General features: G+C 54.9%; 1 long non-coding RNA gene across 1 annotated transcript in view; it reads right to left on the bottom strand.

Moving 5' to 3' along the window:
* LOC139045360 (uncharacterized) overlaps window positions 1-19,543 on the bottom strand; it is a 40,851-nt gene extending 21,308 nt beyond the window's left edge. Inside the window, exon 1 of the long non-coding RNA XR_011503599.1 lies at window positions 19,242-19,543. This is a non-coding gene — a long non-coding RNA (uncharacterized lncRNA). The remainder of the gene's footprint in view (window positions 1-19,241) is intronic.
* Between the last annotated feature and the right edge of the window lie 6,265 nt (window positions 19,544-25,808).

The following is a 25,808-nucleotide window of genomic DNA, read 5'->3' as shown; positions in this document are numbered from 1 at the left end:
GCCAGCCGATTCCTCGAGATAGCAAACAGCTCCCCGTCTGCAGGTGTGCCCTCCACGTGCACACTGACGTGTCCAGAGCCTGTGCCCCAGCCACCTCCCTCGTGGGGCTCTCACAAGTCCCCCCCGCCCTAGTCACCCAGGGCCAGGTACCAGGCCACCAGGGGCACTCCCTACCCGCCAGAGCCTGCTGAAATTATTCCAACCAGCCAATCCTAAACCCGCTTAACCTGCTCCTCCCGTCCCACCCGTTCCTTCCCACGAAAGGCACAACCAAGGCTCTAGTCCTGCTTTCCCCTGGCCCACCTGCCCCCTGACCAGCCCTGTGCTTCCTCGTGTGGCCCTGCGGGGCGACCCCTCCTCTGGGGAGCTGCGAGTAACCACTGTCTTTCCGGTGGCACCATCTCCTAATCTTTGGCCCCACCAACCCTGAAGAATAATGAAACCCACATTTGAGAACCCAAGTTCCAGCCTGCCTTAAGGAAGGGGTGGCCTACTCAGAGGGGCACCTATAAGGTCGTGGATCTCTTGCTAGGGACCCCCTCCCTCACCACCTCCAAAGCCCAGGGGTTACCTCAGACCCAGCCCTCCTTACCTCTGCCTCAGGGAGAGAAGTTTCCCACAGGAGTCGCTAAGAGTGTGAGTTCAAGGCCCAGCGGTGCCATTTCCAGGCTGTGCACACCTGGGCCAGTTAATTAACCTCCTTGTGCCTCAGTTTCCTCATCTGTAAAATGGGAAAATAATTCCAACCTCACATTTTCCCTTATTGCTGCCTGGCACCCCCTGCTGGGCTGAAGCGAACAGCATTGGTCAGGACCTGTTGTTACAAGGACCCTGTGAGGAGGGCGTCAGCGTGCCCACCCTGCAGACAAAATACCAGAGTTCTGAGAGACATATGTCTGCAGGTCGGGGGAGAAACAAGCAGAGCCACGGTACTGGCCTGTCCCACGGAGCATCTCTTCTCCCACTGACAAGGCTGGGACCAGGGTGGGGCAAGTGAGACAGCCAGGATGCAGAACTTAGGGCACACTCACTCCCACGCTCGGGCACCTGACAGCGGGTGCCTCAAAGTTTAGACCCGAGATGCCTCACCGGCCTCACCCTAGTCCCGGCCCTGCTCACCAAACTCACTCACCAAGGCCGTTTTCCTCACCCAACCCGGCCCCCAGCGTGGTCAGGGGTCCTCACCTTAATCAGCCTGCAGGGAAAGAAATGGCCTCCAGGTGACAACCGCTTAACGTACACGGAAAGCTAAGGCCAGGCTTGCTGTGTGTGTGTATGCACACATGCACTCGCACACGTTGGGGCTGATTCTCAACGTTTCCTGGGACCTAGGAGCTGGGGGAGTCAGGGTGCCCCAGAACAGGATGGGTCCCCCCCAGAGTTTTCAGCCCAGAACCCCACCCACCACCAAGGCTGGGGGAGGGGCGGGCTCCCAGGGAGCTTGTTCCGTGGTTTCCCCGTGTCAAGGTTGGGGGAGTCCCTAATGAGAACAGTCGTCACTTGCCGCTGCTGTTGGTCACCCTAGTAAAATGGCAGGCTCCACGGTGCAGTCTCACGGCAACGTCACGACCGAGGGACCCGGCCCAGCCACCAGGAAGTGATTTCAGAAGCATTCGAGCTCTGGATTTGCATTGCTCCATCGCAGCACGCGAGGATGGCAGCAGCAGTTCCGCACGTGTCCTTTACGTCCTCATCCACCAGGGCTTCCCGCCATCGCTCACTCCCCTCCCCAGGCCTCCGAGGCCCTCCCGCCGAGCAGCCGCTCCTTCTCCCTCTCTTTCGCCTCATCCCACATCATAAAAGCTGGGCAGTGGGTCTGGCCGCTGCAGAGCCCGCCTCAGAGGTGGAGCTTGGAAGACCCGAACAGGCGGCCGGGATTCCGGGGCAGACTGAGAGCGGGCGGAGGTGGGTCAGGTCTGCCTTGTTGCACACGTGTGGCCTCTTGACACCATCACCGCAGACCAGCTCCTTCTGCTGCCTCCCCGCCTCCGCCAAGGGCAACGCCATCCTCCCCTCTGCTTGGGCCAAAGCCCCAGGGCCCCATTCGCCTCTGGTCCTGCCACCTGCACGCAATCCCTCAGGACATGCAGTGCGTGTGCCTCCACGCACTCCGTCCACTCTTCCTCCTCTGTTGCGGCCGTCAGTCCCCGCGATAACCTTCCGTCTGCCTCCCGCAGGTAGCATCTGCTCCCTGCACAGCAGCCTTGGCGATCCCTCACAAGTGCAGCTCGGAGCATGCCGCTCCTCCGTGCGGAAGGTTCCACCAGCTCCCACGCCCCCAGCATCCAAGGCACCGACTGTGGACTACGGGACTACGGGGCTTCCCATCATCAGCTCCCGCTGTCTCCCTCTCAGTCAACTTTCACCTCAAGTGGTGCTTCCTCCAGATGCCTCTCAGAGGATTCTCCCTCACGGGAATGGTCCCCCTGCCTCCATACCCCTCTCAGTCTTTCACATATCACCCTGTTTTGTGGTCTTCATATCCCCGGTCGCTGATATTTTCTTGTTTCGTTCTTCATTTCCCATCTGCCTCTCCAAACGAGAGAGCAAGTTCCATATGAAAGCCCCTTTCCTGCTTGAACACTGCCTCCCCAGTGCCTGGTGCACCATCTCATTCTTAACAGATGCTCAATAAATGCTTGTTGATTGAATGTATGAAAACACGAATGAATGATTTGGAAAGACACATTTGCATTCATTTGGCTACAATAACAGAAAAAGGACTCAGCCTGGCTTAAAGAATGAGGACTTTCTATTTCACATAACAGGGTCGAAATGTTGGGTGGATTCCAGGTATAGTATGATCAGGGCTCTGGCTTATTTTCTCTGTGGTTGCCTCAGCCCAGCCCTCCTCAAGTGTGGGATTTATCCTCGGACCGGTTTCTCTCATAGACATGCAACGGCTGCCCACAGCAATGGGAGCAAGAAGCTTACTTGTTCCTGCCCTGTAGGAGAGAGAGTCTTCACACCCCCCCACCCCCAAATGAGATGTTCTCCCCAGCCTGCCTGGGCCACCCATTGGGATGCCATGTGCTGATCGACTTAAATCTGGACTCCTAACCAATCAGCAGAAACCATGACCATGTCTGATGACTCGAACGGGGATCGCCCCTGCCCAACCCTGGGGATGGGGAGAGGCAAATGCTTGAACAAAACAGGGGCATCCTGAGAAAGCATCCTTAGGAAGGAGGAACGGGGAGCGGGTGTCAGGAAGGCAGCCGACAAGATCTACTACAGCGCTGTCATGCCCGTGTTACAGACCAGGGAGCCTCTGCCCAGAGAGGCTGGGTTATGTGCCAGAGACCACAGAGCTCAGACACAGGGAAACCTGGATCAGAACCCAGACCTCTCTGACTCCAGGGCTCTCAGTGACCAGCTCTAAGCCCTCCCGACCTGCTTAGATCCCAGGACGGGGAGTGTCCAGTGTTCTTCACCCTCGGAACACAGAGAAGTAGCAGGACCCCTCTAGCGATACAGCAGCACCGGGAGCCCTGACTCAGCCATCCCCCGGCGTACTCCTGCTCGGGGAGTGGGCTTCTCCCTCATCCTCCCAGGGGCTCTGGTCCTCCCCTCCTTGGGCACTCATAGTCAGCCCGGGCATGGGGACGTCCCACCTCCACGTTCCTGGGCTGCGGTCCTCCCTAAGTGGGATTCATCTCCAGGACTTACCCCATCTTCCCCGAGATTGTCACCCCTTCAAGGTAGGAACCACCAGGATCCGCCCCAGCCTCTCCACTCACCACTTCCTCCTTGAACTCTGTCCCAGTCCTGTTCCCTCTCACCTCCATGATTTCGCACAAGCTGTTCCCTCTGCTTAAAGCCCCAAATCCCTGCGTCTCCTCCCTCTCCCCACCTTCACCTCTTCTTCAGCATCTCTCACTTCGGAACTGTGACCCTGGCAAGTTACCTCCCTCTGCTTCTGTTTTCTCATCTGAGAAGCGAAGGTGACAGCAGAACTGTGGAGGAAATTAAATGAGAATATGCACGTGGAGTGAAACATGGTAAGGGCTCATGGAAAGTTTGCTATTATGATTATTACTATTCATATCATCTGTTGGGTCTGAGTCTAAACATCACTTCCTCCAGGAAGCCCTCTCTGACTCTCTCTCCCAGGTCAGAGTTTCCTGCCCTGCTCTCTGCCCCCATGCATCATGTTTTGGGTAAGAACCCATCACTTGTAACACTGAGTAACTATTACTCTATTTATCCCTGAGAACAGAGATGACAGTCTCTCATTTCCTCTTGTACCTTCAGTGCCTAATACATTGCCTGTCACGTTGTTGCAAATGAATAGACACTTGTGAGAAAGAGAATTAACAACAGAAGAAGCAATAGCTCTTTGTGCCACCGGTAGACCCCCCACGGTGGTGGGGAGGGTTTTTTCCTGCTCTGAGAACTACTTTCTCTCCCTCTCCTGCCCTCCGCTCCCCACCCAGCCCTCTGGAGTTTTGCCTTTGTGGCTTGATTAGCACTTTCTCTTCTCCCCAGCCTGCCTTGCAGAACAGATGCCTCCTCCCTCCCCATCAGCCCTCTCTGCTGCCACACCTGGAGCTTCATCAAATGACTCTGATTTCCCTCCTGCCGCCCAGACCTGTCAGACACCTTTCGGCTGCTGACAGCAGCTGACCCCTCCCCACCCAGCCAGGCCCGCCCTGGCAGGGAAGCCAAGCCCGGCATCGCAGCCCCACCATCCCGGTCCTTCCAGGACCACGCTCAGCATTCACACAGATACAGATAATCCACGCAGGCAGATGGGAATCCAGGCAAAGATAATCCAAAAACCAGCGGAGGATCCAGAAGTCATTTCTATTTGGCTTTGAAGTGCATTCGAGCAACTTATTTCTTTTCCCCGACCACAGATTTCACTTCTTAATCCTCTTTTTCTTCAGCTAATATTGAAATGAGTTTGCCTGCCCTGTGCACACACTGGGGGGATGACCCCAGATGCATCTAAGAGTCGCGAGGAGCAGGTTTAGGTTTGAAATTGGCCAACGCAAAGAGCCAGGCCCTACGGGGGTCCAGGGACCCTGGAGGGTAGTAACCCCAGATACAGACCCCGAAAAGGCCGGCAGTGGTCCCCAGGTCAGCGAGGCCCCTGCCCTGCTGTCCGCCATTTGAGCCCCTCTGGCTGAGCAGCCTTGACTAGAGAAACCGCGCCCCCCCCCCCATCACACATGCATGCATCTGCGTGTGTGCACACACAGCCACACACTGGACGAGCTTTCCAGAATCAACATCAAAATCACTTCTTTATCTGGAAGAACGTCTCAGAGCCCTGGTCGAGGGCAGAATTCCCAGCGCTCCTAGAACCTCCAGCCTCACCTCTTCCTGGCCACTGAGAACATTCTTTCCCTGTGAGTAGGAGGAGTGGATTTGGAGGCGAAATTTCATCCCTTATTAGCTGGGTCACCTGGAGCATGTCACTTAACATCTCTGAGCCTCAAGGTTCTCTGAAAGAATAGGTGATAACACCTGATCTGCCCACCTTGCCAGGCGGTTGTGGGGAAATGGCGGTGAATAAGGAGTTATCTGTGGGCATTGCCTGAGTGACCCCACCACCATAACTGTAGCGTGCTGAGCAACACCCGTGCCAGTCTTCCTCTATTTTGTATGTGGGACGCTGCCACAGCGTGGCTCGTTGAGCAGTGTGTAGGTCCACACCCAGGATCTGAACCCATGAAACCCAGGCCGCTGAAGTGGCGCTTGTGAACTTAACCACTACACCACCAGGCCGGCCCCCGAATACGCCACCTGTTAATTAGCTGTGTGACCTTGAGCAAAGTCCTCTTGGGGCCTCAGTCTCCTCTCTGTGAAGTGAGTCAGCAATGGGGTGCTTCTCCGCTTGCTGTGCCCATGGCAGATGTTGCTAAAAGATCATTTACTCATTCAACAAACGTATTTATCATCACAGGATACCGCCTGTGTCGCAGGTGGCGTCCTAGGCACTGGAGATACGATAATTTACAAGACAGAGAAGTTCTCTGCTCTGTGAAACTTGTGTTCACTTAACCCTCACTCATTAAGTCTAGATGTGGTCTCAGAGTCCTTCTTAACACAGCTTTCAAGGCAGCCGCTACTAATCAGATTAGCCTCAGAGACGAACTCCAGATCAGTCAGCGTTCTCCAGAGAAACAGAGCCAATAAGACATATACATACATACATAGAGGTATAGATTTATTTTAAGGAATTGGCTCATGCAGTTGTGGGGCTGGCGAGTGTGGAATCCGCAGGGCAGGCCGGCGGCCTGGAAACCAGGAAGGGTTTGCATGTTACAATCTTGAGACAGAATTACTTCTTCGCCAAGAAACTTCAGTTCTTGCTCTTAAGGTTTCAACTGGTTTGAGGACACCCGCCCACAGGGAGCCCATTATGGAGGGTGACCTCTTTTCCTTAAAGACAGCTGAGGGTAGACGTTAATCACATCTATGAAATACCTTCACAGCAACATCTAGACTCGTGTTTGACCAAACAACTGGGCACCGCAGCCTAGCCAAGCTGACACAGAAAATTAACCACCACAAACCCCATTTCCCACCCCCAGGGATAATGTCTAAGTAAACATTCAGCGCTGACCGTCTGGGATTCAAAGCCTTTTTGTTGCAATGATCTGTTATTGGTTATCAACGAGGAACACTTTCTTCTTGTTTAACCCGGAACGTGGGAACGTCCAGCCCTTGAGATTTTCGGAAGGCTCTGTCTCAGGGCAAGAGGACTGTTCCAGGTCAGTGAAATATTTCTCCACCACTCCCACCCCTTCTGTGTTGGCATGGGGCGTATGCCTATCTGAGGCACTGAGGGAGGGACGAGGAAAAACCTGAGCATCTGCCATGGGCCAGGCCATGTGATAGGGACTTGCATTAGTCAGGAATAATCTGGGTTATGCTGCAGTAACAGACACCCCTGGAATCTTGCAGGCTCAACACAACGAAGGTTTATTTTTCTCTAAAGTTATGTGTCTGCTGCAGGTTAGCAGGTGTCTGTGTCCAGAGTCACTTGGGAACTCAGGCTGAGGGAGGGGCCACCACTTAGTGATGCTATTATCCCGACATGTGGCTTCCAGAGTCCCCATGGTGGGGTAAGAGACAGCGTGGCGAATTCACACGTGCTTTCAAATGCCTTGGCCTGGACGTGGCATGCCACACATCTGCTCACATTCAATTGGCTAGAACTAGTCACATGACCCCCACGGGCCTTCAAAGGATGCCGGGAAATGTAGTTGTCTGCATGCCCAGGAAGGACAGGAGAACCAGATTGAGCATTATTCGTCTCTATCACAGTAATTTCTTACCTGTTATCATTATTGCCTGTTACCATACTTAACACTCACAGCAACACTCAGCAGGGGGTATTACGTCTGTTTTACAGATCAGGAAACTGAGGGTCTCTCCTCTGAGCCAAATGTGGGAACTTTAGTGTGGGGGTTTTCAAGGGCTGTTTTTGGCAGCTCAAGATCTTTTGTAATTTCCCAGTTCTCGTCTGTTTCTGGACCAGCTGTTCTCAATCTTGGTACTGAGACACACCAGGAGGGTTCCCCAAGCTACTGGCTATTAACAAAGAGCAGGGTATGAAAATTTGCAAATTAGTTGCTTTGCTAAAAAGATATGTGGCTTAGTGTAAGTTCAAGGTTAACCCTATGATGGCAAGTCTCTGGGATGGTGCGGACGGGAGGGGCGTTAGAATGGGAGCAAACACCCATGGGGGTATTTTTCCCTTGGGGATTTGAGTCTTCCCAGACACAAGGCTCCAAACCACTGCTCTTGGCAGCTGAGTTTTCCAGTCAAATGCCCCCTACAGAGCAGCAGGGTTTTTATGTGACCATTTGAGGGCAAAAGAGAACAGTCATCTCATTGGGTAGAATTGTGGTCGTCTGGTCATATTTGGGAGGGGACAGTGTGGGGCAGAGAGAGGAGCATCAACTGGGAACCAGGCTGAATCCTGGCTCTACTCAGCAGTGAGTCCAAGGTCTGGTCCATTAACCTCCTGAAGCTTGGTGTCCCCCACTGTGAAAAGGGGAAAGCTGTGCCTACTTCCCAGATTCTTGAGAGGACGAAGTAGGAAAATGCTGAGGAAGCTTCTAGCACGTGCTTGGCTCTCTCTTCTGTCTTTCCCTTCCCTGTTAGATGGACATTTGGCACGAGGGCCAGATGTGTTGGTGTGTGTCATTAAAAACCTGCGACACCTGCCTTCACCTGTCAGGGGATGTTTCAAATGCTGTATGGGAAGCAAAAATGGAGATGCGTTAAATATCCAAGCACAGGAGATTGGTTAAATAAACTCAATTACATTGATGGAGATTGTGCTGCCAAATGCTTACAGGCAACTTGAAGCACAATGGAGATGTTTACGATACAATTTGGAGGAGAAAAAAATGGGGCACAATATGGTATATACAAGACGGTATCAACTATGCAGAAACGAGCGTTCTGTGGCCTGGGAGAACAGTCTAGAAGGATGCACCCCAAAATGAGTCTTCAGATGACTCATTATTTTTCTCTTGAAATTGTGTTTAGTTTCATGTTTCTGTTGCAATTTCCATTTTTCTTGTATTTAATTTCATATTTTAAAATATAACACATTATAATGAGAAAGACTACCTCTTCTTTAAAAATGTAAATGCGAAACTTGCATAGGTACCGGTTGCACCCCTCTGTCAAGGATCTGCCTGTTTGATGTTGCGTGTGGTCAGGACAGACAAGGCGTGGGATGGGAGGGCAGAGCTGAACCTGACACCTTCTCTGCTTCTTTCCAGCTCTGTGACCTTGGGCAAGCTCCAGGGTACTCATGGGTCAAATGGGGATGAGAATTCCCGTCTCTCCAAGGACCACATGAGCCACCTAGCACCATCTTTGGTGCAAACTGGATGGAGAGCCGGATCTCAATAGATGCTAATGCTTTTCCTTCTCTACATCCCATGGGTATTGCTGGGCTGGGGGACGCCCCACCACCCAGACCAGGACGCTGGCAAAGGCTGCAGAGGCCTCTTGCCCAAGATCGATGGACAAGATTGCCCAAAGCCATCTTTACTTCTTTCTGGCCACCATGGCTCCAGTCGCTGTATGACGCATGCTTCCCCCAAGACCTCTGGACTCCTGAAACCCGAATGCAACTCTCTGTGCAAGTCACGGAGCGTGGCTGTTGACAGCTTCATCTTCAAAGGGACGCTGAGTTAAGGAACAGCTGCTTCCTTGCCTTTGAAGTCCAGGCTCCAGCAAGCTGGGTGATTGGACAAGATGACCTTGAAGGGTCCCGTCCAACCTGGGGGTCTGAGATTCTCTTCTGCGTTTTCATCACATTCTCCCAGAGGTAAAGTGGCCTGAACGGGGCTGCGCGAGCTCTGGCCGCAGGCTGGGATGCCCACGCCCCTCCTCAGACTCCCAAACTCGTGTGTGTCTTCCACGGCTCCACACGAGCATCGCCCCCTCGAGATGCCTTCCCTAACCTCACCGCTGTCCTTCCCGAGCGGGCTGGCGCCCTCTCCCTCAGCGCTACTCCACGTCCTCGCAGATGACTGCTACCCGCCTAGACCTGAGCTCCTGGAGGGCGCAGACCGGGCCTTGTTCCTCTTCACATTCCAGGACCCAAGGCAGGATCTGGCACAGGGCACGTGCTCAAGAGATGTTGATGAATTAATCTCATTCCTCCCCCAGAGAAAATATCTCACCAGCAAAGCCAACGCTTAGTTGTGACTCCCCTAAAAGGGACCAGAGTGTACATCTCTGTGCTGGGCACCTGCTGAACCTTTTACTACCCCTTTAATTCCCAAGAGGACCGTCGGAGGTAGGAATTATTGCCCCCATTTTACAGTTGAGGACACTGAGGCCGGGAGACCTTAAATGACTCAGCCTGGCCTGTGGCCCTGAGGTTGGGTTCTCCAACATTCTTTTCTGTCACCTCCTTGTCAGGGGCTGGGGACTCAAGCCAAGAATTTCTTCACTATTTCCCTTCGATGACAAGCTATGGGTAAAAATATGTCTACTTTTTAATGACTTTATTGAAGTATAGTTGACATATCATGAAATTCACCCATCTGAAGCATAGACTTCAATGACTTTTAGTAAATTTTACAGTTGTTCAACAGTCGCCACAATCTAATTTTAGAACGTTTCCATCATTCTAAAAAGCAACCTCGTGCCTGTTAACAGTCACCACCCGCTCCCACCACCAGCCGCAGGCCACTGCTAATCTCCTTTCTGGCTGTGTAGATTTGCCTTTTGGGGACATTTGGTATAAATGGGCTCACACAACGCGCAGTCTTTTGTAACTGGCTTCCCTCACTTCGACGGTGTTTCGAGTCCGTCCACGCTGCAGCATATATGAGCGTTTTGTTTCTTTTTGTTGACGAAGGGGATGCTATCACGCGTGTACACCATATTTCGTTTATCCGTTAGCCACTTGACGGACTTTCGGGCTCTTTTCCATTGGGGCTAATATGAATAATGATGCTGCTTTGAAGGTTCACATGCAAGCCTTGGAGCGAATTTAAGTTTTCGTTTCTCCTGGGTGGACTCCTAAGATTAGAGTTTCTAGGTCGTATGGTAAAGTTATGCTCAACTTTTTAAGAAACTGCTAAAATATTTTCCAAAGCGGCTGCACAGTTGTACATGTCCCCCAGCGGGGCATGAGGATCGTGGTTGCTCCACATCCTCACCAACACTTGGTATTGTCTGTTTTTTTGCCTTACCATACCCAACCTACTGGGCGTGCAGTGGTATCTCATTGTGGTTTTAACTTGCCTTTCTCTAATGGCTAATGATGTTGAGCGTCTTTTCAGGTAGCTATTGGCCATTTGTATATCTTCTTTGGAGAAATACCTACCAAAACCTTTTGCCTATTTTTAATTGGGTTAATTGTCTTCTTCTTGTCGAATTGTGAGAGTCTGTTTTTTCTGCTAAAGCCGCATTCTCATAATTGCTTCGGAGAAAAGACAAGAGGAGCATAGACGGCGGGGAATCAGATCCGAGCGCAAATCTTGGCTTTGCCACTGTCAGGATCCGGGATTTCAGACAAGAACCTTCACTTCCCTCTGCTTCAGTCACCTCTGCTGCAGAGCAGCGACGACAGCACTCTCTGAAGGGCCGTGGGTACGCTGATTGCAATCATGCAAACACAGCATCAGCACACAGTAGGGGATCATGTTCCATTTGCTCAAAAGCATTTACTGAGCCCAGCTCTGTGCTGAGCACCCTTGCTGGAGCTGGGATAGGGCAGGGGACAAGGCCAACAGCCAAGTCCCTGCCTCATGGAAATCACATTCTAGAAAGAGAAGCAGACAATAAACAAATAACAAAATAAACGTATGATATAATATCAGGGAGCGATAAGTGAAAAATAAAGCAAGGACAAGTGTGGCCAGGGGTCCAGGGGCAGCCTGGAGCCTTCTGGGATAAGGTGGTTATTAGTTAGAATATGGCTTTGTCTGAATGTACCCATGGTCCAACAGAGTGGCTTAAAGTAAAAGTTTCTTCTCTCTCGCTCATCATCAGGATGGTTTGATGGCTCTGCTCCTCAAGGTCAGCCAGGCACCCAGACTCCTTCTACATTGTGGCTCTGCCTTCCCTGAGCATAGCCCTCCTTCCCGCGGTCTCCAGTGGCTGGCCACCTCGTCCACACCGCATGCCGCCAGAGGGAGGAAGTGAGGAGGAGCACACACCCTCCCTTCAGAACTGCTCAGAAGTGGCTCAGGCGTCCCATCAGCTCGAATTAAGCAGGGAGAAGATGTTGGAGGACGTCAAACCACGTCTGCCACAGGTGGTCGGGGAGGACTCTCTGAGTAGCTGAGCAAAAGTCTGAGAGACGTGAGGGAGCTGTGCAAGGTTCTGAGGGAGGAGCCTTCCAGAGCAGAGGCAGTGATGGTTGCGACGTTCTTGAGTCAGGAGCAAGCCTGGGGTGTTGGAGGAAAGGCAAGAAGGCCACAGTGGCTGCAATGGAAGAAGCAGGGAGCAGCTCGGTAGAAAAATGAGTCTGGAGAAGCGGTCGGGCCAGACCCTGGAGGTCAGGGTGAGGAGGGGGCTTATTGCAAGGGAAAGGGAGCCCCCCAGAGAGCTGTGAAGCCAGGACTGATGCAACCTGCGTGATCTCATTTTGTAAAGATGCTCAGTCGGGAGCTTGGACTCGGTGGAAGATAAAAAGCGGTCGCATGGGGTGCATCCTGGAGGGAGAGTCGACAGGACTTGCTGAGATGGATTGGGGGCGGAATATGCAGAAACGAGAGGAATCAAGGCAGCATCGATTTTTCAGACCAAGCATTTCTTCTCTTATAGATCTGACTGTGACCGACCGTGATGGCACTAAGTGCCCATAGAATCCAAAAGTCAGACCACGCCCCTCTTCTGCTCCAAACCCCCCAATGCATTCTCATCTGTCGAATAACATCCACGCCCCACACAATGTGCCAGGTCCCCCCCATCAGATCCTCAGGTCCATCCATGAGGTAGATACTGCTCCCTGGTTTTTAGATGAAAAGACCAAGCTGGGAGGGGTGAAGTGATACCCAGGCAGGGCACCCTGTGAGCAGTGGGTCCAGGATTCGGGGCTGCCTCTGAAGCCTGAGCTCCCGCCCGCATGCCCTGCGAGGCTGGGCGGGTGTGGATTGAATTGCTATGCTGCTGCCTCTTCTGGCTTGGGGCTCCCAGTGTCCCTCCAGCCTCCACCTACACACACACACACACGCATGCACACAATGCACACATATGTACATGGGTGCACACACATGCATGCACACACTCCATCCCCCGGCCCCTTTCCTCTGCTGCTTCCTCATCTCACACTAGAAGCCCAGCAGGGGGTTCGGCAGCTCGGGCTAAAATAGCCGCAACTCTATCATCTTCAAAGGCGCCGTGTACTTTTCCATTAGCGGCGCCTGGACATCCGGAACTGCTGTTTGCACAGCAGGAGATCCTCTCCAAGCCCTTGGTGAGGGCTGCGGTTTTCCCGAGACCCCTCCAGTAGGGCTTTGAGGATCACAGGGGCCCCTTCCTGAGGCTTCTCGAATGTTGCCTTGCCACTGGAGATGTAAATAAACACAGCTGGGGTGCCATGAATGTTTCCCCAGCCGCCTGGTGGTCCCTCTGCCTCCATGTGAGCCAGACAGAATAATTCTCAGTTAGTGCTGAAGTCTCCCGTTCTCCATCATCACGACCTATTTAAAGTTTGCCTTGCCGCCAGCCCTCAGCTTTAACCACACTGCCTCTTTCTTTCTGCTTCCAGCCACTCTGACTTTCCTATTTGCATAAGTTATAGACCTGCCTCAGGGCCTTTGCACATCCCTTTAAGTTAGGAACTCTCTGAGAATAAGACATCGCAAGTGGTAGAGCCAGGACTTAAACCCAGGACCTCTGGCCTCAGAGGGTGAACACTAACCCACTCTGCCAGGGGCCACCCTCCTCTCTTCTCCCCTCTCATGTATCCCACCTTTAGGGCACTTCCCTCAGGTGTATAAGTATCTGATGAAGGTCCATTTCCCCCTGGAATGTGAGCTCCATGAAGGCTGGGCTGAGGTCCATTTCGCTCATGCAGCATCCCTGATGCCCAGCACGTAGCGCTCAGTACGTATTTATTGAATGAATGAATGAGTGTCTGCCCATCTCTACTATGTAAGTGAAGACACAGTCTCTGCTGTGTCTTCAACTCTGCGTTCCCAGTGCTCAGCAAAGTGCTGGCACCGGAAGTCATCAACGTGCTCCTGGAATGGAAACGGACCCAGCTTTCCAGCACGTTCCAGCCACCCTGCCTCAGCGCCCACTCACAGGGGAGTAGGACGACCACCCCCACGCACCCACGTGTGTTCACGCCTCCACGCCTCATTCATTCTGTTCCCTCGTCCTAGAACACCCTTCCTCCTCCATCTGCTGAAAACTCCTTCCCAACCTGCAAGGCCTTGGGTAAATAGCCCTCCTCCAGCCTCCTGCCGGGCAGATCTCCGACTCTCTCCTCTGCACCTTCCAGCACCTTCAGACCACTGGTTGTTCCTGACAGAATGGCATTGCGACTTTTTTTTTTTTGAGGAAGATTAGCCGTGAGCTAACATCTGCCAATCCTCCTCTTTTTGCTGAGGAAGACTGGCCCTGAGCTCACATCCATGTCCATCTTCCTTTACTTTATATGTGGGACGCTACCACAGCATGGCTTTTGCCAAGCAGTGCCACATCCGCACCCAGGATCTGAACCGGCAAACCCTGGGCCCCTGAGAAGCGCAACATGAGAACTTAACCACTGCGCCACCAGGCCGGCCCCCAAGCATTGCGACTTTTTTTCCTGCTAAACTTGAGCCTCCCCAGGGCAGAGTCATGTCTTATTCACCTGGAGGCCAGGGGTCAGGGGCTCCCCGAGCAAGCGTGCCACACACGAGATGACTAGATGACGATCACGTGGGTGACCAGCCCTCCCTCGCTCTCCTCCGTGGTGGGCAGGCCCCCGAGGGACTCACACACAGAGTGCTTGCGAGGTGAGTGCTATGCTTAGTCCCATTTCACAGAGGGCAAAACGGAGGCGCAGGGAGGTCGAGCAGCCTGTCCAAGAATGAAGGAGGTGTCCCTCTACCTCGGGGCCCGCTGGGGGGTGGGGGTGCTGCCACCCCAAGTGGCACAGAGTGAAGAGGAGCTGGAAGAAACTGTTGTCCCTCCTTCTGTCTCTGCAGGGCTGCCCACAGCTCGCCTTCTCTGTTCCAGGGCCACAGGGAGGGGGTCCCTGCCCTTCAGGAGCGCAGGGGAGAGGCCTGTGCTGGGCAGGGACGCGGAGCCCAAAGGGCAGGAGGAGGGCTCTCCTGGAGGCCAGGCCGCAGGTCACGCTCTGTCCCCGGCAGGTGCCGAGCCCGACAGAGCTCACCAGAGCATCAGCGCCGTTCCTACAGTTGGTGAGGGACCAGCCCTGCGGCCAGCAGCTTCAGGGACCTCTACCTTTTCTGCCGAATGGAGGGGGACACGCGGGCACCAGGGCATCCGAAGCCATATGGACACAGGAGCTGGGACCACCCAGCTGAGTCCCTGCTTCCCTAGGAAAAATGTGGCTGGGACAAAGGGACAGGGAAGACCAGGAGAAATGAAATGTGACAGCTTCACCTGGCACCTCCGTGGGCCCTCAGATCCCGCATGGCCCCCTCCCGCCTTCTGTGCCAGACCTGGAGGCAGCTCCTCCCCAGAGCGGGTACCCTGCGAGGGAGGGGGGCCTTTGCAAGGTGGGAGCTGATCACAGATGGCTGGGGTCTCAGCCAGCGCCCAAGTCCCTCCACAGCTGGTGTTTCTCCACACCTCCTGTGTTAGTCACCTGTTGCCGCCGTTCCAGATTACAGCAGACGAGGTGGCTGAAAACCATCCCATTTCTGACCTTCCAGTCCCGGAAAGCCCATGTTGGGGCCTCGCCGGGCCAGAGTCAGTGTCAACCTTGCTTTCCGGAGGCAGCACGGGAGCACCGTGCATTGCTCTAGATTTTAGAGGCTGCCCACACTCTTCGGTTCGTGGCCCCATCCTGCATCTTCAGAGCCCACCGTGGCCCATCGGGTCTTTCTCGAACCTCATCACTGTGCCACTGACTCCCCGGCCTCCCTCGTCCACCTGTAAGGACCCTCCTGACCACAGTGGGACCACCCAGATAATCCAGGATAATCTCGCTGTTTCAAGGTCAGCTGATCAGCAGCCTTTATTCCACCTGCAGCCTTAGTTCCCCTTTGCCATGTAACCTAACACAGTCACGAGTTCCAGGGACCCGGATGTGGACGTCTTTGGGGACATTACTCTGCTAGCACACTCCCCACCCCAGATCCAGTCACTATCTGGGGCGCACCTCCTGGGCGCCAGGCACCTTCACACACTGTTGTCTCATTTCTTCCTCCCAACGGCCCTGGAGGGTCAGGAACATCGCGCGTCTTCCCGAGGAAGGAAGCCTGGGAGAGCCGGGCCGCATACGGCTTTCGGGGGCCCTGGCACTTTAGCCTCTTTCGTAAAAAAAATTCAAAAGTATGTTTTATGGCTGCATGGGTATAAACACGATTATAACCAGGATGGATTATACTCATTTTTTATTTCTGATTTTAAAAAGAAATCAAAACTTTTCATGGGCCTCTAAAAGTGTCGTAGGGTCCTGGCCGTGTGCCCACTGTGCCAGATGGGTAGGGAGAGCCAGGGGGCCAGCGAAAGAACCGGCCCAGGGCCACACGGCCAGCAAGCGGCAGAGCCCGGGTCATACCCGGAGCCCCAACTCCAGGGCAGCACTCACCTCACCAACCACGCAGCCCCTCCACTAACGTCCGCACAAGCCTTTGCAGAATCAGACTCAGAGCCGTAGGGACACTACAGATGATTTGGCCCATGGCTCTTCCTTTTTCGCTTTTTTTTTTTTTTTTGAGGAAGATTAGCCCTGAGCTAACTACTACCAATCCTCCTCTTTTTGCTGAGGAAGACTGGCCCTGAGCTAACTATGTGGGACGCCTATCACAGCATGGCTTGCCAAGCACTGCCATGTCCGCACTCGGGATCCGAACCGGCGAACCCAAGGCTGCTGAGAAGTGCAACGTGTGCACTTAACCACTGCGCCACCGGGCCGGCCCCCCACGGCTCTTCTTTTACAGGTGGAGGCCCATGTACCCAGAGAGGGACTGTAGCATTCTCAGGGACACACAGCAAGTCTGTGCTGCAGCCAGGATGAGGAGCTGGTCTCCTGAGTGTCCATCTTGGGCTCTTCCCCACCCCCTCTTTCTTTCACATGCCGACTCCTCCGACCTGAGAAAGCTCCCGGCTCCTCCCTATCCTGCACACACGCACACACTCAGACACAAACACACACCTGTCCCCGTCATCACACAGGCAACGTCAACACATACTTGGCCACCACTGTGTTGAATGTTCTCTGTGTCTGAGCTGATTGGGATCTGCGAGGTGCACTCATTCTACAGATGGGAAAACCGAGGCCAGAACAGGAAGGGCCTCAGCCCAGGCCCCTCAGCAGGTGAGCAGGAGGGCCAGAGCTCCCGCCCAGGCCTCCGGCCCCCGGGCCTGCACTCCTCTCTCTGCTGCCCCGGCCCACACCCGTGCTCCGTGCTGTTGACTGCAGATGCCAGGTGCCAGCCCGGGGGCCTCCCTCCGCCCACACCCAGCCCTCAGAGGCAAAGAAGCCTGCGTGACTGGAAGGGCCAGAAAGAGCACTTTCCGAGTCCTCGGGGCCCAGGCTTGACACCACCGTGGCTGCTGCCAGCTCAGACCCAGAGCAAGAAAAACCAGTTCCAGGAGGCTCCCTGCGGCGGCTCAGGGCCACCTCCCGCGAGGACTTGAGCTCTGCAGCCGGGAAGACGGTCAGGGGCCCGGGATGCGGGCGCTGGGCCGAGCCTGGGGTTCAGGCCTCGCACTGCAGAGTGCCAGGGCCCCCAGATACCTCTGGTCTCCCCTCCGAGTTGTTTATCCCCCCTGAGCCTCAGTTTCCCCACCCAGGAATAATAACAGTACCTACCTCTCAGGACGTGCTGTCCAGCATTAAATGAGGTGCCTAGCTCAGTGCACAGCATGTGGTAACAGCAAAATAAATGTGCTAATTTTCTTATTTATTTTTTTAATTTTTTTTCCAAAGATTGGCACCTGAGCTATCAACTGCTATCAATCTTTTTTTATTTCTTTCTGCTTTTTCTCCCCAAATCCCACCAGTACATAGTTGTATATTTTAGTTGTGGGTCCTTCTAGTTGTGGCATGTGGGATGCGGCCTCAGTGTGGTCTGACAAGCGGTGCCATGTCCGCACCCAGGATCCGACCCAGCGAAACCCCAGGCCGCGGAAGCAGAGGGAGCAAACTCAATTACTCGACCACAGGGCTGGCCCCTAAATGTTCTAATTTTCATCGTTAGGATTAATAATGATGATTGTAATACACGAAGGAGCCAATGCTCGAGCTGGACCCTGAAGGCCAAGAGGAATTGCTGTGCTGGCAAAGGACTAGCCCAGCCTCTCAGGGGAATGGCGCAGGGGCAGAAGCCATGGCCGGGCGAGGAAGCAGAGGATAGGGACCCAACTCCAGCACCACAGGGAGGCCTCTGATGGGGCCCCAAGGCCCAGAGAATCTCAGAGTCTCCACCCACCGTCCTCTGCAGGTTCCACTGCAGAAAATACATTCAGGATCGTGCACCACGGGGGCGAAATTTCCAACTCCTCACCCATTTTACAGATGGGGAAACTGAGACCCAGAGAACAGGAGTCCCAAAAACACACGAGTGTTTCATGACGATGCCAGGACTGCAACCCAGGCCGTCCTGACTCTTATAGGAAATGACTGACCGCCGTGTTGTGGAGGTGACAAATCCTCCAGTCACTCAGCTGTCCTAAGGAACAGTCTTCTTTTCTTTTCTTTCTATTCTTTTGTTTTATTTCCAAGCTTTATCTGACGTCTAATTCAAAGCCATTGACTTGTGCCTCCAGCCCTGAGAAGAGCTCAAAGAAGGAACGGATTGCTGAGCCAGTGAGCCAGCTCTACTCCCCTGCGTCCGCCCTGGTCCCCCAACCCAGTCCCCCGCTCAAGCCCTGATCACTTACCTCCCTCCGTCCCAATGGGTGGCTCCTTCCCACCCCGGGGCCTTTGCCCAGCGCTTCTTCCTCCCCACGCCCTTCTGCAGCAACCTCTTTGCGAAGCCACATCCCCTCTTTCCAGAGGCAGCCCCTTCCAGCCCTCCCCAGTGCATCTTGGCCTTGACGATGCCAGCTCGTCACCCCCTCGGTATTCAAATGAATTAAAGTCTCGATCTGCACTGTATTCACTTGCTCTTGTTAACGCGGCAATTTGTCTGTTTTCATTTATTCATTTGTCTATTCAACAAAAGTTTGCTGAGTATCAGCTATGAGCCAGACAGACCCCACATGCACAGCCTGCCCGGCCGTCACTTCCCTCCTCGTGGGCAGGACACCGCGGAGAGAGGAACGCAGGGACCTCACTGCCGTTATCAGGCGCTGAGCATCACTGGGGATGAACAGGGCCCCGCCTTTGTCGCAGGGGCCTTCCCAGTCAAGTACCTCCCCAGGCAGGAAAGGGTCTCTCCCATCACGCCCGACACTGCTGGAGGTTTCTGAGCCACTTGTGTCCCCTCCTGGGTCATTGTGGGGTTCAGTGGACAGTGATCTCAGGTAGGGTCACTTGCCTCTCGGGCCTCAGTTTCTCTTTTGTGAAACAGTGCTGGGGGCTCCTAGCTCGCCGCCTGCCATGGGACGGGGCAGCAGCATACAAGCCCCTGGGAGGAGGAGGACAGGGCAGGGTGTGGGGCCCCTGAGCTGACCTTCAGAGCAGAAAGCAACGGCACAGGCAGCTGATCCCCTTCACGCGAATTTGGGGCCGTCCCCTCCCATCGCTCTCCACCTGCAGTACGAGATGTCTGGACTCTGCTCCCTCCAAGGTCGGCTTCCGCTCTGAGGAACTCTGGTTCCTGGAAAAGCAAGCCTTCTGCCTAGAAAGGGTGGACGTCGAGGCTCAGCCCTGAGAGCTCTGTGCTTCGTCTGTCCCCTGGGGCTCTCAGACAGCGGTGGAAATAGGAACACACCGCCTCCGAGACAGAGAATAGAATAAGCAGCGCTCACCCGTCGCCAGCTACAGACGTGAAACGAAACCATTTGGGAAACAGCCCCGCCCCATCGTATTGTGCAGCGCAGAGGCCAGAGCTGGGACACGGTGCTTAAATGGTGGACCTTGGGATATTAGAACTCAGAACACAGAGAAGAGCCGTGCTCCTGGGGAGTTGGGAGACAGAAAGAACAGGCTCCCACCTGGGGACAGAAAGAACGGGCTCATACCTGGGGGACAGGGACGAGGAAACAGTCTAGGTTCCTCCCTCTCCATACTGGAACTGTCCCCTCTCTCATTGTCTCCCAGTTCTTGGTGACCGCCGATGGCGAGCCTGACCTTGCAGGATTTCGATGTTCCAGTCAAGGAAAGTCCTGCCTTGGTTCTCATCTCGTCTTCCTTCCTCTAAGTCCTAGAGCTCATTAGGTCTCCACGTCGTTTCCACCCAGGTGAAGATGAACTCTGGCCACTTCAACATCCCATCCCCTTTCAAGCCCGTGCCTGCACAGAGACTCACAAATTACAGTCTCCAGCCTCAGGGCCTTTGCACCCAGTGGGCCCTCTGCTTTGACTGTCCTCTCCCTACCTTGTCCACCCATCAAATCCCTCAGGACTCAGCTCTGAGAAGCCTCCCCCTCAGCCCCAGCTCTTTCCTCCTTGTCTCCCATGCGCCCCCGGCACCTGCTGTCGGGGCCCGTCCTGATTTGCTCTGAGGTCCCGCCCCACAAGACCGTGAGTTTCTGGAGGGCTGGGGTGGGTCTAATGGGGCAGGGGGTCTGTGGCAGAGCCTGCTGGCTGGGTGGCTTTGAGCCTTTTTGAACTTCAGTGTCCCCGTCTGCAAAGAGGGAACAATCCTTGTACTGGTGAACTTAATATGAGCCCGGAAACTGACGCTGACTTCTGCAGCCAGCAAACCCTGAAGTCTCAGTGGCTCAACCCTGTACCAGTTTATGGTCACCATCCTACGTGGGCTGGGGGCCCTCGTCCTCGGGGTCTCGTGGCCTCGGAGGTCACCGCGGCAGGGGAACGAGGGGAGGAGGCAGCACACCGCTTCTTCATCCTCAACCCAGAAGCCACTCAGGCCACCTCTGCTTGTCCTCCTTGGGCTATAATGCCATCAATGTCCCCCCACGTGGCAGGGGGACCCGGGAAAGGTAGTTTTACTGGGTCCCCAGGAAAAGGAAACTGAACTGGCATTTGGTTGAACACACAGCCTTGTCTCTGCCACAGGATTGTCGTGAGGATTAAATGACAACGAATGCTCCCAGCCCAGCGGCTGGCACACAGTGGGTGCTCATTCTCCGTTTGTTTCTCCATCCCCAGCACCAGCCCCGATCTGAGCTCAGCAGAGGTCATGTGGAGCCCCACCAGCCCCACCAGCCCCGGAGCCCCGGGTTCCCTGGCCGCTCGCCTGGCAGCCACCCCGCCCTCCTCCGGCTCCCTGCAGCTGGCTGCACCTTCCACACCTGGGCGGCTGTGTCTTTTCAGAGCATTGACTTGCAATCGGCCAGAGCAGCTCTAAGGGGCTGGTGAGGCCCTGGCCGCACTGCGTTAGCTCCATTTAGGCCCAGAGCTGTGGATCGCAAACCTGCCACGCCTCTCGGGCCCGGCACCAGCTCTCCAGCCTCAGGGAGAGACAAGCACGGGATCCAGACTCAGAGGGCAGCCGCTCCTCTCTGAGCAAGGCCCACTGTCACTCTCCCCATGGCCCCTCCCCGCTGGTTTAGGGGAGCAGCTGGGAGCCACAGCATGCCCCAGGCTGTGCTGAGCAGGAAAGGGTCTCTGCTTCTCTCCCTACCGGTGGTCTCTTGGGATGAGCACAAGGTGTGGGGGCCCTCAGTGCACCTTAACTCCTCCCATCACCATGACAACTTACACAGAAGGAGCCTTTATCGGCCCCATTTTACAAATGAGCCTCAGAGGTTGTGAAGCAGTATTTTCTAAACTTCTCTGGTTGGGAAACCTTTTTGTGCAAGAACTTAACTCAGAGCACACGCTTCAAAACATGCCACCGTCGGCCAGCCTGTTTCTCTCCCCAAAAGCCAATGGGACACGTACTTCCCAAAGCTCAGTGTATGCCCTCGCCTAGCTTGGGGCTCCTTCACCAAGACCCCAAGAGTCTAGAGACTTCCAGAATTTGCATGTGAAATACTCTGTGTATGTGCATTTTTCTAGCGAGGGTCTATGACTTCCAAAAGAGCCTCAGAGGGGCCTGGGACCCAGGGTGCGGGAAGACTGTGGCCCCGGCTTGAGTGCCTGTAGAAAAGGCCCGGTTTTGATCTGGGGTTTTGCAAAAGCGAACAGAACAGCAGAGACGTAGGAGAGAGCGCCGTGAGCGGGAGAAATGGCCCGTGCGACAGCAGGGACGAGGGGACAGTAAACAGATGAGCTTGGCTGGAGCAGAACGGGTGTTGGGGAACAGTGACAAATGAGGTTGTGGCATCGAAGGGACCTTGGAGAACAGGCTGAGGATCTTAGATTTGATAGGAGAGGCCATGGGGAGCCCCAGGACGTCCTGGAGCAGGGAAGAGGCAGCTCAAGAACAAGGGCTGCAGAAGAGGCAGGCGAGGGTGGAGGGGAGAGATGAGCTCCCGGGACGGGGGGCTCCAGGGCTGCGCAGATCCTGGCGGCGGGGCTGCCTCTGGAAGGGCAGGCAGGGCTGGTGGCTGGCGGCTGGCAGCATATTGTGGGAGGAGGAGAGAGCCGTGAAACAGGGAACACAGCCTGGCTGGGAGCAGGGTCTTTGGATCTGAAGCTGCCTGGGTGGAACCTCAGGGCTGCCATTTCTTAGCTGGGTGGCTTTGGGCAGGTGACTTAACCCTTCTGAGTTTCTTCCTTGTGAAACAGGGACAACCATAAGACTGTGAAAATTCACTTCAATAAGAAACTGCCTCTGGAGCGCTTAGCCCAGGGCAAGGCCGCCCGCCTGCCCGCGACCGTGATGAACTCTGTCGTGATCCGTCGCCTCGTTCTAGAAGCGCTTATCAGTCCCTGTGATGCACAGAGAGCATTTTCACGGTCAGAACCAGGAACGTCTACCAGGTTGTTTTGGGAGCTCAGATGTCAGAGGGTCAGTGACAGAGGTGTCACCTCTCCGTGACCCCGTGAGAAGAAACACACGCTCTTGACGATGTTCCGGGTCAGACAGCTGATTGGTTCCGGGGAGTGTGGGTGAGGGGTGCTGATCTAGGAGTTATGTGCTTCATAAACTGTAGGGCACAGGCGTCACCTGGGACCTGGGGAACACGATGAGGCTGATTTTGAGGCTGGGTGGGGCCTGAGACCCCGCATGCCCACAGGCTCCTAGGCAATGCTTCTTTGAGCGGCAAGGGTTTCTAGAGAAGGGCTTTGGGGTAAAACAGACTTGGCATCAGGCAAGAAACTGAGCCTCAGTTTCCTCATCTGTAGAATGGGTCTTATCTCCCCTGCAGGGTTGGTGCAAAGATAAAAGGAGGTGGTGTCTGCAGCCTCGGCAGAGCTCAGGGTCTGACCCAGAGTGGGCGCCCAGTAAATACTGGCTGTTGTTGTTACGGTGTCTATTGCTCTGGGCTCTGAGCCTTCTGTGAAAGCTCTCTCTGTGTGCGGGCATGGGTGGTGCCATGTACTCCAGCCTCAGGATGCTTCCTGGGCTTCAACTCATCCCACCTCAGGGGAAAACGTCTGGAGGCGCCCTGCCACCTCAAACGGCACCACGAATCGTTTCCCATTCAATTTCCCCATCCAATGCACGGGCACGCCTCACGTGCCGTTAGCCCATTTCCTGATGGTCAGTGTGGGGGAAACAGTAAGTGGGAGGTTTCTTCATGCTCTTGGCATCCCCAACTCTTCGACACTCCCTTTCCAGGCCAGACCCCCCTGCTCACGGCTGCAGCACGCCCTGCCCTCTCCAAAGTCCTGGCCTCACCACCCAGGGTTTCTGCTCCTCCCAGAATAAAAAGGAACAACTTGCTGGGTCTCCTGGAGAGCGACGGTGGTCCTCCCGTGGGTTTCCAGGGATGGGAGCTTTGCAGCAGATGGCAGGGTGGGCTGGACGGGTGCACGGTCCAAGGTCAAGAAAGAGATTGATCTGACCCCCACCTCTGCACAGGCACAGGCTGTGGGACCTCGGGTGTGATCACCTGGCCTCCTGGGAGCTTCAATCCCCTCATTTGTAAAGCGGGCGTGATAACACCAACCGAGCTGAGGGGTAGAATCAGAAGTGCTCGGTCCGGGGCTGTGTCCATAAGAACCGTGACAGTGGTTTGTTGAGGTCATGTAAAGGGAAGGCTTGATGGGAGCTCTGGAACAGGTGAGCTCGGCAGGCGGCATTCACCACGACGGGGCCACCAGGGTCCCAGTTGGGCTTCACTTTGCAAGCTCAGAATTCCAACTGAAGTGGCATCCTCAGTGCAGTGACTCCTGAGCCAGCATCACCCAGGACGGAGCAGAGCAGGAGCCGGGGAGGCAGATCCGGGGGCAATGCTGGATATTCGACTTCCTGGCAGGGCTTGGCACTGTCCTGGCTGAGTGGGGTAGAGTTGGAGGAGCCCTGCCATTCCAAGATCGGCTTCTAGCTCGTCAATGGTGGGGAAGACAGAGCGGGTCCTGGGGGGACAGCAGCCAGGCTACCGAGCAGAAGGGAAATACTTCACCATTTTAACAGCCGGTGTGAACAGGCAGCGCACATCAGCTGGGATGCAGCCGGGGATGCTGAGCACAGTGAAGTCCACCGTATGTCCAGGAGAGCTTATCCAGGAAAGGCCCCTGGGTAACAAAGAGCTGCCACCGCCACCACTCAAGGAGCACCCTGTAGATGAGCAGGGTTTATCCTTAACCCTCCACCCCGAGACACAGCCAGATGCCCTGAGTTCTAGTCCCAGCTGGAGACTCTTTCTTTCTCTAGACGTTAATCTCCCCATCGGTCAACCCAGGATCCATTTATCACTGACCCTTCTGGACTCAAAATGTCTAGTCTCCCTCAAGTGTGTGTGTGTGTGCGCGGGCGTGCATGCACACACATGCACACATATGTATGTGTTTGCACATGTGTGCACATGGGTTTGTGTGTGAAAGGCTGTTCTCCTCCCCATCCCCCTCTCTGACATCCCCACCCCTCTCTGCACACACATCTCACCTCCCACCTACTCGCAGCCTCGGGCCCCACTTGGGGCCTCACCTGCCTCCCCCACCTGGAGGGCGCCTCCACCTTGGAAGACACAGAGTGGGACTGAGACCCGGGGAGGCACCAGCATGATGGAACTCAAAGCTAATCCTCGGAACATGGGCCTGTTTATTTGCACGGCACACGTTTGTCTCTGGCTGTTTTCTCCACCCCCTGAGCCAACCGAGGAGGTCTCAATTTATCCCGCCACCACGGAGAGACCAGACTGGCGGAGCACGCACATTCACGGGGGCCCCATATAGATTGCCAATTATCTTTTAATATCACTCCTGTCTTCATTTGTTCATTTCACTTTTTCCAAATGGACTGAAAAAAGTCTGTCATTTATGGAGCCTGAAGTCAGCAGGAGTGTCGTGTTCACCTGCCGGAAAGGGTGAGACCTCAGGTGGAGCAGAAGTTCACTTTCGACCGCCCTAAGGGGCAGCTGGCCGCCTCCTAGGGGCCCCAAGCCCCTGTTCTCCTGTCTTCTGGTCTTCTGACTCCCCCTAGTAACTGTGTCCTCTTATTTTCTGTATTCCTGATGCTCTGGCATCTGGGGCCCTGCTGACCTGACCTGAACAACCAGTGTTAGCTAGTTCCTAGAGGGAGCAAGGGGCTGGCCCAGGAGCGCAGCTTTCATAGGCAAATGAACCCAACAGAAGGAAGCCCTACCCCCAACCACCTCCTGTCTCAGGCTCTCACAGGCTCTGATACACCAGGAGCAACACTCCCAGCCCTAGTCACTCCGGGACCAGGCGCCAGACACCTCAACACAGCCCGGGGACCCCTGACATCACTCAAGCCGGCCAGTCCCGAACCTGTACACCCTGCCTCGTCCGTTCCTTCCTCAGAGACCACAGGAAAGGCTCCTGCTCACACTTTCCCGGAACGCCCCCACGCCACCCTCTCCTGGCAGACCTGGTGCTTCCCCACACGGCCCTGTGTGGCCTGGGATGGGGGCTCCTCTTGGGAACTGTGACAAACTATCTTCTCAGTAGCAGGGCTCTCTGATACGTTGGCCCCACCACACCCGAATAATATAAAACCTACATTTTAAAACAATCTCAGGTGGCTGTGTTCGCTGAGAACTAGAACGGAGGCTGCCGGCAGGAAGCCTCACTTAATGAAGGCCTCCCAGGTTGCACA

This window comes from Equus asinus, chromosome 5 (genome assembly GCF_041296235.1).
Source record: "Equus asinus isolate D_3611 breed Donkey chromosome 5, EquAss-T2T_v2, whole genome shotgun sequence".
In the NCBI taxonomy this organism is placed as follows: Eukaryota; Metazoa; Chordata; class Mammalia; order Perissodactyla; family Equidae; genus Equus; species Equus asinus.
Note: the sequence above shows the minus strand (reverse complement) of the source record. Positions and strands in the feature narration are given on the sequence as shown.